This window comes from Barbus barbus (assembly GCF_936440315.1).
Source record: "Barbus barbus genome assembly, chromosome: 24".
NCBI lineage: Eukaryota > Metazoa > Chordata > Actinopteri > Cypriniformes > Cyprinidae > Barbus > Barbus barbus.
This window is the reverse complement of record NC_136752.1, coordinates 11,333,904-11,346,224: the sequence shown is the minus strand read 5'-3', so window position 1 is coordinate 11,346,224 and position 12,321 is coordinate 11,333,904.

Here is a 12,321-nt window from a genome sequence, read left to right as displayed (position 1 = left end):
CAATGAAACTCTTGGAGAAGTCTCAGTTGTGACTTTTTATCTCCGAGTATTTTGCATCTGCCACATATTTACAAATACGACTTTAATTCTTGTAATCTCGCAATTGTGAGAACTTGTAACATAATCTCACAATGTGACTTAATATTAGGCAATTTTCAATTTCTCACAAATGCAACATCAATTCTCACAATGCTTAGAAATGGTAACTTTATGCTGTACAATGAGACTAGAAACAGATATTCAGACACATGAAGGCAGCGCAGTAAATAGGGTAAATTGTAGGAGAATTGTTCCTTTAAAATAAGAAAACTCCCCATGTAATTATGTTTCAGTCTGCACTGTTTGCTCAATTTTTACTGAAGCTGTACCATAGTTTCCATATGTTGGGCACACTGACCTTATAACATGCCAGTTGAAAAAGAGCCATGAAGTTGTTTTGCTGGATGAAATCTGCTACAGTTTAAAAAGGCTTAAAAATACAGTACCACATAAGGAAACACAGCAGAAGCACATCTCATCTTTCATTCGCACTCTTTCTCCCCTCCCGGGGCAAGTGTCACTACCCCAGCGGAGACCCCCTAACCTCGGTAAATTGTGCAAGCTGAAAAGGTAATAGATGATTCATAGGCAAAACAAAGGGGAAAGGGATTCCTGGCATTTTCTAAAGCAAATAGAAAAATACTGTGCATGCGGGTGACCTGTTGCTTTCTCGCTCATCTCACACTGGGATCAGGAGGGAGGTGTGCTTGTTCAGTCACTGGGGGAGTGTAATACTTGGGTCACTAAAGCCTGCGGTCAAGTTGTAATTTCAGATTCGATAAATTTCACTCTGCTGAATAGCAGGTTCTTAATTTCAGACAGGTTGAACATTGTATTTTAGTGAGTGACGCAGTGAGCTGGGACCCTATAGTCCGGAGGTCACCAATTAACAGATCACGGCCCTGATCCCAACTCAGGATTGTTTCCATCCGCACTGCAAGTCATTTATTATTAATAACAATTATAAATGCACATTGTAAACAATTAAAAAAAAAAAAATTGTATATAAATAATTGTAGTATGTTTAAAAAGCTTAAAAAACTTTTCAGTGGGTGTGGCGTCAGTCCTCGGAGAGGCTTTTATTAAACAAAATAATAAAATAAAGTGTCCAAAAGGGGTTAAAGTGTCCAAAAAATAAACAGGGGGTCTGGTGTCCTCGTCGTGCTGCGGGGGTTTGTGAAGGAGGGCAGTGTTCTGAAAGGAAGGGTCCAGGTAAGGGGCGGAGTCCGGCGGTCGCACACGCTCCCCTCTCGGGTCCGGGGCGCGAGGGGTGGCGGCTTCGTCCTTCTTTGGCCCACGGCGCTTCCGGGGGTTATACGTTATATATGTCAATATGAATGTCAATGTGTAAAAATACTTTTCAGAATCAAATATATATTGTACAGATACATTTAAATATTAATTTAAATTTTAAACACATTTCTGAATAAAAATGAAATATAGTAAAATAGTAGTGACACTTAAATACATCCTTAGACCCGTCTGTTTGACACAATTCAGCAGAAATCGAATCATCCTGTGTAAATGAGGGAAACAAACTGATCAATAGCGGTGAATCTGGTAAACATTAGTGGCATGACCTGCACAGATTGGAGAAGCACTCAACTGAATTTGCTGAAAGAGTAACAAGGTGTGTGAGATCATCATTAAGACATCTGAAGCAGTATCATTGACTTTAACATTGAATGGAAAAATAGTTCCAGTTCATTAAGTGTTTGTCCCTGCCTCACAAATTGAAAAAAATATTTGTAAATGATCAGGCAGCGCATAAGCATGTTTGCATAATATTTGAGCCCCTCCTTCTCGTTCTAGTCCCATGGGTGCCTTGAGATGGGAAAATAATCTGACATTAATAAACAGTGTGCAATATTAGTGTGCTTTGAAACTGGGAGGCCTGGAAAGACCCTGTACCTCTGCCATTCTGAGTCTGGATGCACTTCAATGAGCACAAATGAGGAGAACTAACAAGCAACAGGGCACAGCATAGACGCCTGACATGAAAGGCAATTCACTGGCAGCATGGCATATGTTAAGGTAAATTTGCTGGAAAAGTGACAAAATTTACAGACTATGTCTACCATATAGAACATGATCACAAGTGGTGAAAATTAAATGAGTGGTACAATATGGCTCTCTCTTCCCTTGTGGCTTTTAAACCCTGCTTATGCATGGCCATACGTTTCTTTCTGGGTGAAGGGGAAAACAAATGCAATGGGTTTTGTCACTGTGGTCGTGTAATCTGAGCCGCTTGGTTTGATGTATGAGAGCGATTTTTTGACATGTAGAGCACGATACAATGTTGGACTTGGCAGTGGGTGCAGAAGTTGGGCCGATGTGATGATAGGGTCCTTTCCAGATGTCTCGCTTCCACTTTCAGCCATACAGAAAGGAGTAGGACATTAAAATTTTTTTTCTTTTTCTGTCTTTTTTGTCATTCATTTTATTTTTGTTTTCTTGCCTGGTACTGTATGTTCAAAAGCTGTGTCTGATTTCATTAAAGATGCAGTACAATCTGCAAACTCTCTTTCTGTTTTAAAATAACAAGACACCCTGATGCACAGAAGAACAAATACATTTGTTTAATTGTGTTGTTTTACTATCTGGTAGACTAAATCAATTATGCAAATCAGATTATTGTGAGAAAAATAAATTTAAAGTAAGACATTTTAAGTTTAAGTAAAAAATAAAATGACTTTGCTCAGTCATTTAAACATACAGAATGTTTGAACAGTGAATGCACACTCGTAAACTGAAGTGCTTTTTAAGTGCTAGTGGATTATAAAAGCAATAGTATGCCCAATAATAATAATAATAAAAATAATAATGAATGAATATACGAGGTGCTTCTCTTGAATTATGACTGCCACGATCAATAATTTTGTACACGCTGAATAGGACTAGTCAGTTTTTAAAGCTGTAATAAAGTGAACAAAAGCACAAATGCTTAGTGAAATCTATCTTTTCAAAGACATCTCCCTGATTTCATCCCTATATAACCTTCAACACTTCACAGATTTTACTCAATCCACATTGTAGCAGTAAATGCTGCACTTTTCCAAAGAGCTTCCTTTCTCACTTTCTCTTGGTCTCTTAAAAGCATCTCTCATCACTCTGTCGTCCAAACTGAATAGTCTTCACCGAGAGCCTGTTAACGGTCAGGAGGAGGTGAAGATGATGCAGTCTGGATAATGTTTTTGCCTGTTACTCGAGGTCTTTCTTGGGGTGTGGATCTCGCACTACGACACTCAAAAAGTATCCAGCCTGAAACACTTCAGATTCCACAGCAACCTCATCCATCTTCTTCAGTATCATCAGCCACAAAATATATCTTCACCTAATATTTATCTTGATATAACAGCTTCAATGAAGGGCTACTCATTGCTGAAACCCTTGAGATTCACTCAAAATGTCTGAGATTCTTTGGGGGAAACTGAACACACTGACAAGGGAATCATTTACTGTAGCAGATTGGCCAATTATGCACAATTTTGAGGACAGTCAAAAATTCATAAGCGGGAAATTCGTCTTTTTCCCCACATGCCATGTTTGAAAACAGAGTTTAGCACTTCACGTCACCATACAGTGATAATTAACACGTTTTAGTGCTGCTAATGGTCAGCAGCGAGTGTTTGGATGGGATGTGATGTTGGCAGAAACAGGCTGTTCTTGTGCCACTTCAAAAGGGGGAGATAAAAGCCAAGTCGTTTCCCTCTCTGGAGTGGTGGACCACAGGAGGCCAGGCCATGAAACAGCAACCTCTTTTAAAGTGCACACACACACACACACACACACACACACACACAGGCAAAGTCCAACTTTCGGCACAATTTCGTATGACCCCAACAAACAAAATAAATAAACTCCAAAGGGAGGATGAATAGATGGTGTTACTAAGACAACAGTCATTTGAATATGAAAGCAGCACTAATGCGAGGTAGAACAGAGAGCGGGATTGTGGAGAGACGAGCTGTGCTGAGGTAAGCAGCTAGTCTCAGTACTCACACACTCACAGCAGAGGGCACTTCACCCTTCTCTCTCTGTCTGTCTGTCACTCATCTAATTCAAAAAACATTCTTCATATGTTCTTCCCCATATACCACTGTGTGACACTGTAAAATCACTGTAACAGTTCCAGAACGGGTAAGAAAAATTATCATAATTCATAGTGAATTTCATCCATGCTATTTTAGAGGTTTTTTTTTTTTTTTAACTGCTAATATACAGTTAGGTCCATATATATTTGGACACAAGCAAAATTTGTATTAATTTAGCTGCTGACCAAAACATATTCAAGCTACAGTTATATAATGAATATGGGCTTAAAGTGCACACTCTGATCTTTAACTGAAGGGAATTCCTTTTCACAATTGGAGAAAAGGTTAAGGAATTACAATTAAGGAATTCAAATTTACCTCCCCACTTTTTCAAGGGACCATAATTGGGCCATTGTCTCAAAAGTCATTTCATGGACAGATGTGGGCTATTCCTTTGTTATTTCTACATCAATTAAGCAGGTAAAAGATCTGGAGTCGATTCTAAGTGAGCCATTTGCATTTTGAAGCTGTTGCTGTGAACCCACATTATGCCGTTTTAAAGACCTTAGTTCATCTTCAGAACACAAATTAAGATATTTTTGATGAATTCTGAAAGCTCTCTGACCCTCCATAGACAGCAACGCAACTGCAATGTTCCCAGGTCCAGAAACATAGCAAGGACAATGAAAAAAATAGTCCATGTGACATCAGTGGTTCAGTCGTAATTTTACGAAGCTACGATAATACTTTTTATTCGCAAAGAAAACAATAATAACATAATTTATTCAACAAGTCTTGTCCCAGAGTTACCATCTTCCACCATTTTGGAGAGTACCCCAGAACGTAATCAACGAAATCAGTGTTGTTTATGTTCAGCATGTACGTGCTTTATCCTGAACATAAACAATGCTTATTTCATTGATTACGGTAACTCTGGGACAAGAAATGTTGAATAAATTATTTTATTATTGTTTTCTTTGCGAATAAAAAGTATTATCGTAGCTTCGTAAAATTACGACTGAACCACTGATGTCACTTGGACTAATTTACCTATGTCCTTGCTACATTTCTGGACCTGGGAACACTGCAGTTGCGTTGCTGTCTATGGAGGGTCAGAGAGCGCTCAGAATTCATCAAAAATATCTTAATTTGTGTTCTGAAGATGAATAATATATAAGTGTACTTTGTGTTATTAGTATAAAGAAGTGCAGTTATTCAATCTATAAAGACAAGTAGATTACAACTATTACACGTTTTCATAAGTAAATTTATCTTTAATAATATATTTATGAATTTTAAGGTGTTACTGGAAATTGAAACAACTTTGGCACATTCAAACTAAAACGTTAAGAAAATATTTTTTTGTAGTGCATACTTCTCTCCTTCGTTTTTAATTCATGTTGCTATTATTATAGTGTTCTCTGTGACATTTTAATTTCTCCTTCCTTCAATTTCTCTCTCTTGAAATTCCTGGCTCAGCCTGAAACTCATTCAGCGGAATTACCCTCATGGAGCCATGGCCCATTTTTACTCACAATTACACCCACACTTCCTCACGCCAGGATCAAACAGCAGACCCACAGCCAAGAGAAAAGAGGTATGAAGAAGGCTGAAGACATAGAAGAGAGGGAAAATATAATTGCTTTTTTTCCTTTTTGCCACCACCAAACGCTCATTTGCAAACCAGAAGAGGACCCTGCAGTCAGGTGGAATGTAGGGATAAAGGGCCTGGGCGGGACGGTCTGGTTTAAGATGAATGGTGAGGTGCTTATGAATGAGTTTAAAGGTCAGGTGAAGGGCACTCACAAGGGAAGAAAATACAGATTTTTGGCAGGTGGGCCAAGTCTGGTGTTCCCAGGAACATAGAGAGGCCAGTGGCACGGTGAGGTGGAAACAGACCCTGCACAGCAGACAAACGCAATACACAATTACATACACAGACACACCCTATGCAATCATAATTCCATAACTCTCACATATTCCTGGGGTGAAGGCCTGGACAACCAGGGTCAAAAAGAAGTGACTTTTGAAGGTCAAGAAAATACGTAGATGAAGTTGTTTGTGTGTTAATCACAGAGAATTTTGTTTCGTTTTGACTCCCTTGTGCCATATGCTTGCCAGATGAGTGATGGCTTTCTGTGTGTGTGTGTGTGTGTATGTTTGTGTGGCTTCCTGCTAACAACTGAATAATTCACTCCAGACGGGAAACAGGTCCCAAAACCAGCCCTGGCATATAGGGGTTTGAGTGGTCCAACCACCGCACCAACACTGGGACATCTCATTTACCAGTGAATGTGGTAAAACTGGATTTTTCCCTTTAACGGTCCACTAAAGAAACTGCTTTTCCAAGCAGGAATGACCACACCAATTAATATTGATATAGCTTGAAAATGAAAGTATTAGTCATCTTAAATTAGTCAAAAACTACACAAAGAAAAAGTTGAGTAATGATTCGCCTAAAGCCAGCTGCCCACTTCTCAAATACTGGAAACATTTTTTTCTTATTTTCCAGTAACAGAATATAAAAATATCTTTATAAAAATATAATTACTTAAATAATTGATAATGAAACAATTTGTGTTTCCCCCTCATGCTAAACATAAACCTCACTTTTAGATTAATGATTAAAACAAGAAAAAAAAAAATTGGGTGAGAAAAATAAACCAAAGCTTTACAAATTTCTCATTAGTAATGCATTTATAAACAGTAAATAACAAAAAGGAATGCATTTGTTGCATTTTTTTGTTTGTTTTTTAAAATTACTTAATAAAAATACAACTATTATGTTAGTTCATGTTAGCTCAAGTCCATGAAATTATATTAACAGAAACATTTGAATGTAATAATGTATTAGTAAATGTTCAAATTAGTAGTTCAACTGTTTGTCTGTCCGTGCTTAAAAATGTATTAATAGTGATTAAATTTATTAAAAGTGAAAATACATTTTTCACTTATTACCTGATTAAGCTGCACTGAGACACAGACTGGAACTGTCAGGTGACTTATACTCTGCCAGAAAAAACGGCTCTCAACAGCTATAATGTCCTGTAAAATGTTGCACATACTTACAGTCCTCCAGAGATAAACACATATGAACTTCAGTTTACAGCGCTGGAGTAAAACTTTGGCCCTGACAATCACATGTGCCTCAGGGACCTTTAATGCTCTGTTGTCTCGTGGAGCAGTGCGCCATGTGTGTCCAAACATCATTGTTTGAAATGTTTTGAGTTACATCACATTTATACTTCATTATCTTAGAATCACATCCACACTGTTTTCTCAGATGCCTAATCTGTGATGAAAGCAAGCGCTGGAGCCATTTCACTTGGTCAGTCAAAAATAAAACTACCAGCTCTTTGCACCATCTGACTTCAATTATATATTTTACATTTAATTAATTACCGGTCTTGGTTAATAAAAGTTCTTGCAGCTGGATATTAACCTCTCACCAACAGCACTCTGTCAACTCTATATCAGAATCAGAATCAGTATGAGCTTTATTGGCCAAGTATGTTTACACATACAAGGAATTTGTTGTAGTGACAGAAGCTCCACAGTGCAACAGAAAGACAGTAACAGGACAGGACACAGGTAATGAAACAAAATAACAGGAAATAGCCAATAACCAATGTACAAAGCAGCAAAAAATAAATAAAAAAAATAAAATAAAAAATACACAATATATAATATATAATATAGGCGACTATGTATGTACAGGTCAAGTATGTGCAAATTAGAAATGAGAAAATAAAAATAAAATAAGTGAGTGTGGTGAATGGATAATGTATTAGTTGTGTGTTCTACGTTTATTTATTGAGTGTTCATGAGATGTATTGACTGAGGGAAGAAACTGTTCCTGTGTCTGGTCGTTCTGGTGCTCAGAGCTCTGTAGCGTCGACCAGACGGTAACAGTTCAAAGAGGGAGTGTGCTGGATGTGAGGGGTCCAGAGTGATTTTACCAGCCTTTTTGCTCACTCTGGATAAGTACAGTTCTTGGAGAGTGGGGAGGGTTGTACCAATTATTCACTCAGCAGTCCGGACTACCTTCCGTAGTCTTCTGAGGTCAGATTTGGTAGCTGAGCTGAACCAGACAGTTATTGAGGTGCAGAGGATGGATTCAATGATGGCAGAGTAGAACTGTTTCAGTAAGTCCTGTGGCAGGTTGAACTTCCTCAGCTGGTGAAGAAAGTACAACCTCTGCTGGGCCTTCCTGACAATGGAGTCAATGTGAATATCCCACTTCAGGTCCTGAGAGATGGTGGTGCCCAGGAATCTGAATGACTCCACTGCAGTCACAGTGCTGTTCATGATGGTGAGTGGGGGAGAGCAGGGGGGTTTCTCCTGAAGTCCACGATCATCTCCACCGTTTTGAGCATGTTAAGCTCCAGGTTGTTGAGACTGCACCAGACAGCCAGCTCCTTAACCTCCTGTCTGTAAGCAGACTCGTCACCGTCCTGGATGAGGCCGATCAGTGTGGTGTCGTCTGCGAACTTCAGGAGCTTGACAGAGGGGTCTTTAGATGTGCAGTCGTTGGTGTAGAGGGAGAAGAGCAGTGGGGAGAGTACGCAGCCCTGAGGAGCTCCAGTGCTGATGGTTCGAGTGCTGGATGTGAATTTACCAAGCTTTACTAACTGCTGTCTGTCTGTCAGGAAGCTGTTGATCCACTGGCAGACGGAGGTGGGGACGGAGAGCTCAGTTAGTTTATTTTGAAGGGTTTCCGGGATAATGGTGTTAAAAGCAGAGCTGAAGTCCACAAACAGGATCCTCACATAAGTCCCTGGTCTGTCCAGATGCTGCAGGGTGAAGTGCAGTCCCATGTTGACTGCATCATCCACAGACCTGTTTGCTCTGTAGGCAAACTGCAGGGGGTCCAGTAAGGGTCCAGTGATGTCCTTCAGATGAGCCAGAACCAGTCTTTTGAATGATTTCATGGCTACAGACGTTAGGGCCACAGGTCTGTAGTCATTAAGTCCAGTAATTTTGTGTTTCTTTGGGACGGGGATGATGGTGGAGCGTTTGAAGCATGAGGGGACTTCACACAGCTCCAGTGATCTATTGAAGATCTGTGTGAAGATGGGGGCCAGCTGCTCAGCACAGATTTTTAGGCAGGCTGGTGACACACCATCTGGACCAGGTGCTTTCCTTCTTTTGTTCTTCCTGAAGACCTGGCACACATCATCTTCGCTGATTTGAATTGTAGGTGTGGGGGAGAGAGGGGTTGCTGGAGGTGTGCATGGTTGTGTGGAGGGGTGTTCTGGGCGGGTGTGGGGTGATCGTTCAAAACGACAAAAGAACTCGTTTAAGTCGTCTGCCAGGTGTTGATTCTCCAGAGTGCTGGGGGGTGGTGTTTTGTAACTGGTGATGTCCTTCAATCCTAACCACACTGAAGCCGGATCACTGGAAGAGAATTTGTTCCTGAGCTTGTCAGAATAATTCCTCTTTGCCACTCTGATCTCCTTTTCCAGTGTGTATTTGGCCTGTTTGTACAATACTTTATCCCCCTTTCTGTATATAGACAGAAGGTGCAAATTATGTGTATCATCGCTGATACAATAACCAATCCAGCTTAATTATTGCAAATAGAAATAATAGACACTGTTTAAAAAATAAATAATGCATGGCAGCTGTTCTGTAACTACAGTCAAGGTCACAGACATGCAGTTGAATACAAATTTCAGATTTTATGACAAGAACAAGCCCTAATTATTTAAGAACTAAATTAGCATTAGCTACGTACATATATAACTTAAGTAATGGAAATTTCTAGGTATATTCCCTGTTATATAGCTTGAAGTAATTTCTGGAGTTTGCACCTAATCCAAGCTTTACCTAAAGAAAGCTCAGTCATGCACAGTGATTGAAGGAAACATGTGCATGCCACACCACGAGCAATATCCAGCAAGTCCTTTTGGCTTGCCAAATCTCTTTTGTCAATGCAAACACATTCAACTTGATTTGGACACTTACGCCAGAATCGTTCCAGAGCACATGTGGACCTGATTGCAACAACAAATATTTTTAAACAAGGTTTTCCACCAGAGACTTTGATCAGACTGACGAACAAGATGAAAAATCAAAGTGTCAGCATTCTGAGGATCAGCAATATGGAATGTGTTCTGGGTTACAAGGTAAACAAGTTCACACAGTTCCACCCTCATCTTATCCTGGCACAGCACACTATCACACCTTTCTCAGTAAAGCATGTCCAATTCAAACAGCGCTGTTTTGGCAAGATCCTTCATTGCATGAAATGGCCGCCAGATCTCCCTTTAAACGCACCCTGATTGTTTGATTGCCTGGAATGTTCCACAGCTCTGCCCACGAAGCCACCAAGGTTTAAGTGGCTAGCAGCACGAGTGTGAAATTAAAGCCCTTAGTTACTCACCAGTAAACCTATACAGTTGGTGTGTGCATGAGGATCACACACGATGCAGGCAGTAGTAAAACCTCACTTTATTTAATTCCATCAGTAATTTTCTATACATAAATCTCTCCTCAAACCCTCTCAGTCTTTTTGCACAGACTTACTGTTCATTGTAGAGGCTAAAGTGTTGTTTTCTAAGCTTGGGGACCTTGTAAATCACTGAGTAACATTCTTTATGTTTAAATGGTTTTTCCTCTGTCTGCTAAGCTGTCTGAGAGTTAGCATGTGGTGCTAACAGAGCTTTGCTGTCATATGCTGGAAATCACTCGGGATAAATTACACACAAAAGCACCTGGCTGGAATTTTTCATTTTTTCCAAATAATTCAAAGTTGAGGGACAACAAAGCAACGAAGTTAATTTAGAAACGACATGCCAATGAAAATGGCAAATGTGGGGAAATTGCTTACTTCCATGGCTCTAATGAAATTACATTCTAGTTTTATAGGATTTTTTTCCCCACCCACCCAAAGCTTAAAATGTAAGTGTAACAGGATTGCATCGCATAACAGTAGCTTGCAAGCCAAACACTGAATATCAGGTTAACTGCATTGTGTAGCTTATTTTCAGAGGACAAGGTACAAAACTTACACTGCAAAAATAAAATAAAATAAAATAAATCACAGAAATTTCACACAAAAAAAAGATCAGTAACACATTGAATTAAAAAATGCATTTTGAATTAGAAAGACTGAAATAATTTTCTTATACAAAAGAAGTGGAACAAAAATGTCAGATCAGGATTTGGAATGAAGTGAAGTCAAAGTTTTCCAAAATGTCAATACTGATAAAGTGCATATACTTGAAACAGCACAGTAAAATTCTTTGTTACTGTCCACCATAGCTTTGGCCAATTCCTGCCCACTTAGACAGGAAAGTGACGTTTCAAAAAAGACCAACCATGCTTAGTTTTTACAGAACCTATAGAACTTATGTAGCTCCGCCCCTTTTCACCACTGCGCTTGTCGACTTCTACCTTCGGTTTATTTATGAGACAGACTTTTCATATTTACTAATTATGTCATCAACATGCCTCTACAAATCTTGTGTCCTACTGGAAAGATAAATCCTGTTTTAGTGGCAAGCCAATAAAAAAAAGGAAGTAGCAGATTTCATCAGCTGCTTTGCATACAATAAAGCTCAGACTGTTATTTGTTGATATTTGTTATATAATTTGTCACTAATAATGATCAAAAAGATAATTGATGCTCTCATTCGGTCACAATTGTCGTTTTCTCTACCCAAAGTTGCCCTGTAACCCTCAACCTTTGTCATATTTGCTTCATCCCTCTCTTTTTCCGATCTCTCATATGGAACAAAAAACACAGCTGGCCCCATTTTTTGCTGGATCTGGATACTCCCAGTACACAGTGTTCCCATTTGTCATGCCAAATCTTCACTTAATGGCAAAGAGATTTTAGGATAGATCCACAGCCTGATTAAAGGCACAGACTAGAAAGAGTGTGGGGTTCTGGGTGAGGCTGCTCATGTTTGAATAGTCAGTGGGGTCATGCTATAGCGAGGCGGATACATTAATGACAGCCTCTGTTATCTCATACCATAACATTCTTTGTTTCTTTCACCATTGAGCATTATTTCAGGCTATGTATTATGAAAGACCTTAGTGCTCTAGTCTTATTAAGTATATTAGGATCTATATATTCTAATAAGGAGTGACCTTTGTGATCCAAATCCTGTCTGAATGCAGACAAATGTTAAATAATAGGGTGATACAGTTTGGTATCCCAAAACATTTTTGTGATAATTTGGTGCTTGTATGTGTATTTGACAAGGCCAGCATGTATTGCCATTTGTCAAAGTTTGGC